The following is a 10,581-nucleotide window of genomic DNA, read 5'->3' as shown; positions in this document are numbered from 1 at the left end:
AGGGCAGTTAAGAATCCTTCAACATATTGAAAGGGAGAAAATGAATGATTACTGTTAAGGAGCAGTTAAGAATTCCTTAACAAATAGTCATATATGCAAGAAACAAGAAGCAGGAGCAACTAAGAATTCACTGCTTATATTAATTCTGAAGAAAACACAGAGAATAATAAAGATTGAAGATAGAGTGCAATTTAAGCAAATTCTGAATTAATCATTTTCTTTACCATTCAGATTATGAAACACAGATGATATAGTAAAAAACAAAATTGTAAAACATGAGATATAGGGGACTTATTGGTCCGGATTTTAATTCAAGAATTCTGTGACAAGTCTTTTGCATCAAATCCTTATCTAGTAGGCCAGACAACAAATGGTTCCAACAGCTTTTTATTCCAAAGTTTTAGTATTACAGCCAAAATCTATGAATACCCACCAACCCCAAATACTTTGTCTGGGGGGTATTTATACAAAATATCAAAATATCTTACAAAATATCTGATAGAGATAATACCTAATGATGACTAATACCTTTTTTATAATAGATAGAGACAAACAATCTCGAAAAGAGGGAAAAAATGAAACGATGTTGTACTGGCCATTCTATCTCCATCGGATGTGCTAGAGGTAGGCTTTGTGAATTGGTTTACAGCTGTCTTTGACTGATAATCTGCGCTGGCTACTCCATCATTGCCGAACATTCTTTGAACTTGATTAGATATACTTTGACACACTTGAGCCTCATTTACCTTTATCACAGAAAAATAGCCCAAAATGTACGTTTTATCCAAGAGAAATTTACAAAATTCCCAACATGTCTTCCCACCATTGTTGCTCTGGCAATTTATGTCTCTAAAGTTTCCTCAAGGTTTCATCAGCTTCTGTATATCTAACAAAATTAGGCTGGAGCTAAAACAGATGTTTTACCTCATGCTCAATATAAAATAAATTCTCCAAATTATCATAGAGACTTTGGCATGTGGGGAGTGTTTTTACTCCTGATGCACTTGTTGATGAATTAACTTGATCAATAGCATATGTGTTCAACTTATGTACATAATCTGCGTGTTTCATAAGCTGGTCATTATTTCCTAAAAGACTTGGTAGCCCTTTATTCTGCAAAATTGTAAACCTTTCCATGAAAGAATTAATTTCTACTTGCATATCCTGGCATCTTTTTTCCAAATTCTGCATTAAAGTTCTCTTGGTCAGAACTCTTTTGATTTCCAAAATGGTCCCTGTCCTGTCTGGGATGCCAAGTTGTTCCAGCTGTTCTCTATTTCTGTAATTCAAAAAATGTATGAGCCGGTTGGCCTGATCAGGCATTTGTCCTAGTAAAGCCCTTGATTTTTGAATTTCTCCATGTGCTACATTCACTAAGTCAATCTGCTCATAAATAGCTTTGATAGATGGCGAAACATTACTTAGAGATTGATTGATGTTGGTCCAAAGAACTCCCTTGATTTCTGCCAGAGGCTTGTCCATAGTGAGATCCTTCTCTAATGTTTTGACTTTGTTCTCTAATGCTTTGACCTCTCTTATTTTCTCTGCCACACTTATTTTGGATTTATCATAACTCTTTTCTACTTTTGCCAATTTTTCCTTTACTTGTTTCAAATCCGAAACTTGGAGTCTCAATTCCTCCATGGATTTAATCAATTCTTTTGTGCTCATATTAGCAATGCTACATGGTGCTGTTGTTGTTGTTTCTGTACCTGTAATTACTCCTGTTGTGACAGCTGGTACATTTGAGGCCAATGCTGATCCAATTGTTGAGGGGACTGCAGTTGTGACTGTAGGAATTACCTCAAGTGGCTGGGAGGTCGACTCTCCCTGCTTTTCTTTTAATGCTTTTTCGAGTGCCTTCTTTGTATCAATTAATATTTCCTTAAGTTTCATGAGCAGGTCCATCATGTCTTCTTCTGATTTTCACTCTATAATTTATATAGTCTAAGGGTGCCTTGAAGGAGGTAGCTTCAACTGCATCCTCTTGGCAGCAATGTCCTCTTCCATATTTTTTATTAGTGCCTTTACGCCTTTAGCATCTTGGGGGTCATGCCACAGTTCCATGATGATCTCTTCTAAGGTTTTGATTCTGTTATCCTTAGCCAGAGAAGAAGCTTTTTCCCAATGTAATTGAGTTGTTGTGTTGTCTAAGTAACTTTGTAACTAGTGAGCCAACATTGCTTTGTCAGTTAATGTGGAATAAACCACTTCCCCAGTAGTTCAATTTGGTCCAATGGATGAATGTCTTTGGCTAGGACCTCCAAATTTGTTCTGATGTAATCTGCTGCTGACTGGGGTTGCTGCACTTTTCGATTAAAATAACTCATTGTCATTTTACCCTCTTTGATGTCATATGCAGACATCAATCTTTGTTGGGTTGAGGGGGCCATTTTCAAGTACTGATTATAGATTTCGATTCTCACGGGATCATTCCTGGCCTTTATCTCTATGAAAGTTTTCTTGATGTCTAAGGCCTGCTTGCTTTGTGGCTTGGTGGATGACACCTCTACACTGTGTTGCCTTTCTAGCTCCTGTCTATGTGAGCTAGTTGATGTATCTACCACTGGGGAAGTCTGCTGGCTGACTACCCTCTCACCTCTTAGACTATTTGTTGTTTCTTCAATAATTTCCTCTTCTGATAGAGGATTCAGTCTTTGCCTCTTTGCCCCTGGTTTTTCAACATGTCCACTGATAGGTGTGGCCTCTTCTCTGTCTCTCTTCTTGCTTCTTTCCTCATTTAGAGGAGTTCGTAATGCTGGGATTTCTGCTGCTTTAGATTGGGCTGGAGGGATTTGTACTTGTTCCTATTCTTTGGACGTTGCTGGCAGATCTATCATTATTGGCTGCTCTGTAATTTCTACCTCTTTACCCTTTGCAGTCGTTGTGATTGATGTGTCAGTCTTCTGTGCAATCTGCTGAGAAGTTCCAGCAGAGGATGTTCCAACTCCTAATTGTTGAGGCAGCTTGAAAGACACCTGTCCAAAAGAGTCCAAGTCAAGGGTTTTTTCAAGATCTTTCATATATTTTTCCATCTTTTCTTGCTCACTAATCTCTTCTATTAATGTCCCTTCTACCCATTCTTCCTGATTTGCATACTGTTCAATTTCTAGGACCCTATGATATACATACACTGATAGCCTGTATTTTACCCTTCTGTCACTTATGAAACTACATGGGTCATATGGTACCCACTTAAAAATTTTCTTCAATCTAAGGTGGTCTTCTAATATCTTCTCAACATCTTTCCATGTATCCCTAGAATGGATAACATAAGGGCCAAACTGGTTTTTGATTCTCAGCTGAGCCTTCTTCTTTACATTACAAAAGTGGGTTAAGTCTGCATTAATGAGTTGCCTGAAATATTCTAATGCAAATAACCTCATAGGCACATATTTAGGCAATTTAAAATGGCAAAGTTCACACCCATACATTCTGATCTCTGTGTAATTTTGGTATAGGTACCAGTCACCTATCTTGTACTAATTGGAAAGCTGCAAAATCTTCTTCATATCACCAGTGATCCTAGGAGGAGGAGCTCCTATCAACAGAGTAGAGGCTGGGTGTAAAAATAAGTCAATGAATTCACTGTAGGTATAAGGGGATTCATAGGTATCATGGAAGACTGAGCTCCAAAAGATCACAGACCTGTGATTTCCTTTTGAGTCTAATTTCCTAATGGGAAATGGAAAGTTATCTGGCTGATAATATAACAACAGATGGTATATAAAAGATGTGTATTTGAAGACTCCTTCTCTATCCAAATTTATAAACTGATCATGGATTTTGTTGGCAATAAAAGTGGCATAGTCATACTTGACAGCAGGGGGCTGTCCTAGAGTGAAGATTGATAATAGAACTAGGGTGATATCATCCACATATTCACTGGACCTAAATCCCAAGATCAAGGATATCATGTCAACAATGAGTTTACCAGTTTCAGTAAAAAAGGCGTGCAGATAAGGAGGAGGGCCTTTAGGTTGGTGCGTTGGTACCATGAACATCTGAGCAATACGAGTTATCTCTGAGTTGGGCAATTGAGAAGCTTTTTCCAGCAAAAATCCCATGGAAAGACGAGCAAGAGGCTCAGTGGAATGGAAATGTATCATCTCATTGATGGATTCAGCAGTTATGGAAAAAAGGACAGTTTGAGAAGGTGACATAACTGCTCTATGGACAGGGTCATAGCTGGCACAGCATTGGTGAATGAGGTCTGGGAAAACATGGACTGAGGGAAGGAAGTACATGGGAAGGTTTGATTCCCATAGTCCAAAAATATCAGAGTTGCTCAGATAACTATCCCTAATTCGGCAGAAGGCCTGGAGTTGATTGTAATCAGTGGTTAAGTCCTTTATTTGAAAATCTTTGTCTGCAAGAGGCAGATAATCTAAGTCTTTGTGGGGAGCATTGATGGGTGTGACGCTCAGAGCTGCAGGGGCTTCCATGTTTGGTTCTTGTGTTTTCAAACTGGAATTCAGGATTCTTGTGGAAAACTAGGCTAAACAGCAGGTTTAGGAGTCTTCTTATGGCAGCTGCGGACTGTTTTTACTTGAATTTGGTTTTTACAGGAAAAATTTTCAGCGGAGAACTGAAATTTACAGGGTTGCTAGTAAAATGGATAAATACCTAGATTAAGGAGGAAAATTCAGTAACTGCAGGTCAGATGACGAATTGAAGAGTGCATTGCTGTGGTCTCTTTGACCGGGTGGCGGTTGAAAGCTGGTACAGTGGCTTTAGTAGTTATTTTGCATGGGAGCGTGAACAGAGAGAATTACAGTGAAAATGATATTTCGTCATTTTTTAACAAAATTCAGTTTGGCAGGTAATTTTTGGCATTTATTGAGCGGATGACGTCAGCATGATAGGACATGTTTGTCATTTAGTGGAGGGTACGGGACGGTGACGTGGCATTGACATGGCAGGGGGTCAGCGGGAGGGCGGTAAGTGGTTTACCCCACACCGCTTATGGGCTCAAGTGGTTTCGGACGAGGGGGCCGCGAGCAGCGTGGGCAGTCGACACGCGTCCTCATACGGGCGGCGATACCACAAATCTCCCGAGCGTTAATTCTCGGCGATGGAGTGGGGCGCGATACAGATCTCGGCTGTTGGATCTAGGGCCATTGATCTAATGGAGGTGACATATGGTTAAGGCGCGGGGGCCCATGTATTTAAACGATGTTTTAACGATTTTCAGGGTGATTTTTATTGGTTCGCGGGGTGTTTAAGTTAGGTTATTAATTAACCAAAGGTTAATTAATCCCGAGGTTGCGCACGAAGGGTTATTACAAGGTTTTGGATAAACCTTTAATCCCCAATTACATAATGATATGGTTTATAATTAAACCGGGGCGGGATATGTAGTAATGCGGGGTTTTATATAGATTTATACCATACGGGAAAGGGGAACAAGTATAGGGAGTTATAAAATAATGTTAATAGTTAATATGAGAAATGTAATGAAAAAGCGCTAAGTTAAAATGTTTGAGAACTTAGGCTAAAGGGAAAAACGGGAATTTATACAAGAAATGAGGACATTTCCCTAAGTAAAAATGGGGTTTTACTCAGGTATTTAATGAAAAAGGGAATGAGTGCCTTTAAGGAGTTTAAGTAGATCTTAATACCTTGGGGGAGATTAGTAAATGATTCAGGGAAATAGTATGAAGGGAGATTAGTCATGCTTTGCTTGAGTTGCTCCAAAATATAAAACTGCCATGGTACTTGTGATAACAGTAAGATGAAGATCTTGAGAGACAAAACCAATCACAAGTATGGCTTCTGCAACATCAAAATTTCCTACCCAGCCTATTGTACCTAACGTTTTTTCTCCTTTTTCTTTGGGTGCACTTAGCCTGGCAAACCGCTTTCAGCTTTTTTTTTCTTTGCATGATAAGCCTATCTAAATCTGCACTTATTTCTTCCAAGGGCTCAGATTAAACAGTTGAGCTCCTTAGCTACTCTACCTATCTATTTATCTACCAAGATTAAATAGTTTGGACAGATTTTTATTCTCTATCTATAAAACAGGAAATTCAACCATGAACTAGCCAGGATTAAGCTATTTGGCCATTCATCAATTATGGCAAAAAGTTCAACAAGCTATACATGATGATTCATTTACAGAAAATGAAATAGTAGTGGGATTTTGACTTTCAAACTTTCCTGGTCCTTTATATTTGGGGTTCATTTCTTTTCATTTTTCTTTTGACCATTTATCTTTTCACCCTTTGATTTTTCTTTTAGGGTATACCCTCTTTACATTTTTTAAATTTTTTTATTTTTTGAGAATATGGAAAACCTTTGCAACAAGAAAAGGTATGTACATATTGCAGAGCTAATCAAGTCAATCATGAAATATGACACCTATTGATATAGGAGCATAACAGGGTGTGTCACCTGTATTGTTCCCCCAAGTGGTTCTGTAGGCCCACAATGATTCTGGTAACTTTCTTGCCTAATCATTTTTATGGATATTTACTATTTTTCTAAGGATGGACTTAACCACCTTTTTTTTAAATTCTACCTGGCCATTTGATTGAGGGTGGTACGGTGTAGATTTCCTATGCTGAATCTTGTATTGATCTACAATTCTTTTCACTAGATTAGAAACAAATTGTGGTCCATTCTCAGTAACAATTTCTCGTGGTACACCAAATCAAGTAAAAATTTCAGTAAATAAGAAATTAACAACAACTTTTTCAATGGCATAAGAAACAACCCTAGCTTCTATCCATTTTGTCACAAAGTCTCTACAAACCAAGATATGTCTCTTATTTAAAGATGTTGGGCTATAGGCCCCACAAAGTCAATGACCCATTTTTCAAAAGGTTTTATCATGACTAATAGGCATAAAGGCATCTCATCCCCTTAACCAAGTTGGCCCATCCACTGACAACTATCACAATGCTTAACATACTATTTGGAATCCTTAAACAAGGAAGGCCAAAAGTAGCCAGCATGAAGGATTTTATATGTTGTACTCTTGTCTGTGAAATGGCCTCCAAAAGGCTCATCATGGGCGACTTTTCAAATGTCAAACACATCCTCTTCTCTTACACATCTACAGATAATAAGATCAGGTCTCGTGTAAAAGAGTTCTCCTTGAATCTAGGAGTATGAAGCACTATTATGAATGATCCTCTACCTTTCCCTAGCGGATAGGTGTGGTGGTTTTTTTCCCATAACTAAATAATTTTCTATGTCAGAAAACCAAGAGGATCTTGCTGAAACAAAAAGAAATCTTCATCGGGAAATGAGTCATCTATAGGAATTGTTTGACCAAGGTTGTTCTATCTAGAAAGAAAATAAACTACTACATTTTATTTTTCTATCATTTCAATTATAGTTACATTGAATTCCTACAGTAAAAGTAACCACCTAGTTATCCTACCACTAGTTAGAGGTTTATTCATTAGATATTTTATATTAGAGTGATATGTGTGTATAAATACTTCGTATCCTGTAATGTAGTGTCTGAACTTATTAATAACAAAAGCCAAAACTAGGAACTCTTTCTCTATCACTGTATAATTAAGCTCAGCAGATGACAAATTTTTACTAACAAAGTAGATGGCATAGGATTTTTTATTTTCCTCTTGTCCCAATGTTGCACCAATGGAAGTATCTAAGGCATCTGAGGAGATATGGAATGGAAGGGACCAATTAGGTCCCCTCAGGACTAGTGCCTATACTAATCTCTCCTTCAGATTCTCAAAAGCTTGTTGGCAAGCCTCGATCCAAGAGAAATCACTATCCTTAGCCAATAATAAAAAAAGAGGGGCAACTATCCTAGAAAAATTCTCAATGAATCTTTGGTAGTAACCCACATGACCCAAGAACCCTCTCACTTCCCTTTGTGTTTTTGGTACAGGAAGGTGTATGATGACATCTATCTTGGTTGGATCTACCTAGATACCCTTATCAGAGATAAGATGGCCAAGGACCACCCCTGCTTTTTACATCAATCTTCACTGTTTTCGCTCAAATCAAGGTATGCCTCTTGGAACCTGTTCAATACTTTTTCTAAATTATAGAGAGCTTCCTTAAAAGAATCACAAAATACTGAAAAGTCATCCATATAAACCTCTATGCACTCGAGGTCGAAAAAAATTTCTAAGACTTCCCTTTGAAAAGTAGAAAGAGAATTACAAATTCTAAAGGGAAGCACTTGATAGGTGAATGCTCCCCAGGGAAAAGTAAAGGTAGAATTGTCTTGATCCTCAGGTACGATCTGTATTTGGTTGTAACTACAAAAGCCATCCAAGAATGAGAAGTACTTTTTACTCACAAGGGTATCTAGTACCTTGTCGATGAAGGGAAGGGGAAAGTAATCCTCGAGAGTGGCTTTATTTAATTCTCTGTAATCGATACAAATTTTTCATCTCATATCTTTCAATAAGACTACTACTGATGGAGAGACTCACTGACTATCAGATATAGGATAGATAAAACCGGCACCTAAGATTTTTTGAAGTTATTCTTTAACAACATTTCTTAGTGTAGGGTTCGTTCGCCTTTAGGATTTTCAGACAGTTCGGGCATCCTCCTGAATATAAATATGATGGGTGAAAGTTTTATGTGGGATGCCTCTCATGTCCTCATAACTCCATGCAAAGGAATCAAGATGATATCATAGCAAACTCACAAGCTGCTCTTAATAGGATGGGTCCAGGTCTATGCTAATGTATAAATATTTTCCTGGACTTACATCAACAAGGGTAGTGTGTAACTCATGAATATTTGTGGTGGCTACCAAACTCTGTAATGATTATGAGGATTGTGGATCATAATTTTCTTGGAAACCTGGGCTAAAGATTTGATGAAACACTCTGAAGTCCTGCATAGTGTCTAGGTTATCTAGAAAATCTCAGATCACACTCTCCTCAATAGACTCAATATATTGATGAATCATGGAAAGAGACTCAGAGTCTCCTCATCACTATTATCATAATCCAACCATAGGGTATCACAAATCTCTTGGATAGATCTAGCAGGTGGGTACAAGGTGACCTTCTTCCTAGCATCCCCATGAGAAATATATATGTCATCAGAGCGAAAACCTATATACGCATATGTTGTAGCAAGACATGGTCATCCCAGAATCAGAGGGTGTCCCCCAATAAGATTCTTTGGTTGTAAAAAATTGAAATCTATAGGGTACTCCCATGATTCAATTGAGAGAATCACATCATCTAAGTTTCTAACACACCCTCTAGCTTGATTTTAGATCTGTTAGCAAGTTCATGCATGATGGGAGTAGGACAGATGTGAGTTAGTCGAATTTGCTCCATAGTTTGCCTAGTCATCACATTAATATCCGCTCCAAGGCCTATCAACACATTGGGAACAAGGATATCACCTATCAGTATATTTCTCTTCTAACAAACTGGATAGTGTGGGGTTCAACTCTCTTCCTCCCTATATTTTTAAGACAAATTTCCCAAATGATTTTAGTGCATATAGGGATATATTTTATAGCCTGTAGTAGAGGAACCTTTATACAAAAGTTTCTCAACTCGTAAGCCAGGTGAAACTCAAGGGTGGGGTCATCTTTCTCCACAACCAACCTCTCTAGAAAGGGAGGTTGGTTTGAAGAAGAAGGTAAGGACTCTGAGTGCATGGGAATAGCCTATGAAGAAACATCATTGTTTTAAATATTAGGAGTTTCTTCTTCAATTTCCTCCTCAATTATTACTGCAGGTTGTTTTTATTTTTGTTTTGTTTTGTTTTTTTTGTTTGTTTGTTTGTTCGTTTTGTTTGTTTTTTTGTTTTTTTTTGTTTTTTTTTGTTTTTTTTTTGTTTTTTTTTTAATTTATTTCCCTTCTCGATCTCAGCTGGAAGTCATTGACCCCAACTGGAATGGATTGATTAGTAGGGAAAGGGAGTGGTCCAATGGAATGAATCATCTGTACCTCTTTATTATTTGGGTTGGGAACAGGCTGTGCTGGAAATTGAGGTGGTCGAAATGGTGGTAGAAATGGTAATGGTGGTGGCATAGGCCGCATCTACTAAGGCACAAAAGTCAGTAGTGTAGGTTTGTTCCATAGGATAAGGTTCATATTGTGTAGGATATGACTGGGTGGTCCTCTGCATCACTACCACCAAGGAGGAGGAGGAGATTGTCCAAACTAAGAATGATACCCAGGTTGTTATGGCTGAGGATAGTTCATATTTTGAAAATAATATTGTGGTGCATTATAATTAGGAAAATATGATACATGTTTAGAAATCATACCTATACTTACCTATGGCCATTATTTTCATGATCCCATAGCATGCAATGGCTTAGGTGTTGAATTCTCCCATTCAAATGCTACCTTTAACCCTGATATAGATGGGCATTCCTCAGTAGGATGATTTCCTGCACATATCACATAGTTATTAACAACATTTACATCTGCAAGGCATCCTCGTAAAAGATGCTTTTTTTTTTGCATTTTGGGCAATAAATGAACAAAATTTCTTGTTCTTCTACTATTTTTTTCTGAAATTTTAAAGAATATATCTTCTTACTAAAAATATTCATAATTTTAGTTTTCATGTTATCCATTTTATTTTCCAAACCAATAATCATAGCATCTGTAG

The sequence above is a fragment of the Pinus tabuliformis genome, chromosome X, assembly GCF_031772625.1.
Source record: "Pinus tabuliformis cultivar Carrire ecotype Pingquan chromosome X, CPIR1, whole genome shotgun sequence".
Lineage (NCBI taxonomy): Eukaryota > Viridiplantae > Streptophyta > Pinopsida > Pinales > Pinaceae > Pinus > Pinus tabuliformis.
The sequence above is the reverse complement of the archived record's forward strand: the minus strand, read 5'-3'. Positions refer to the sequence as shown.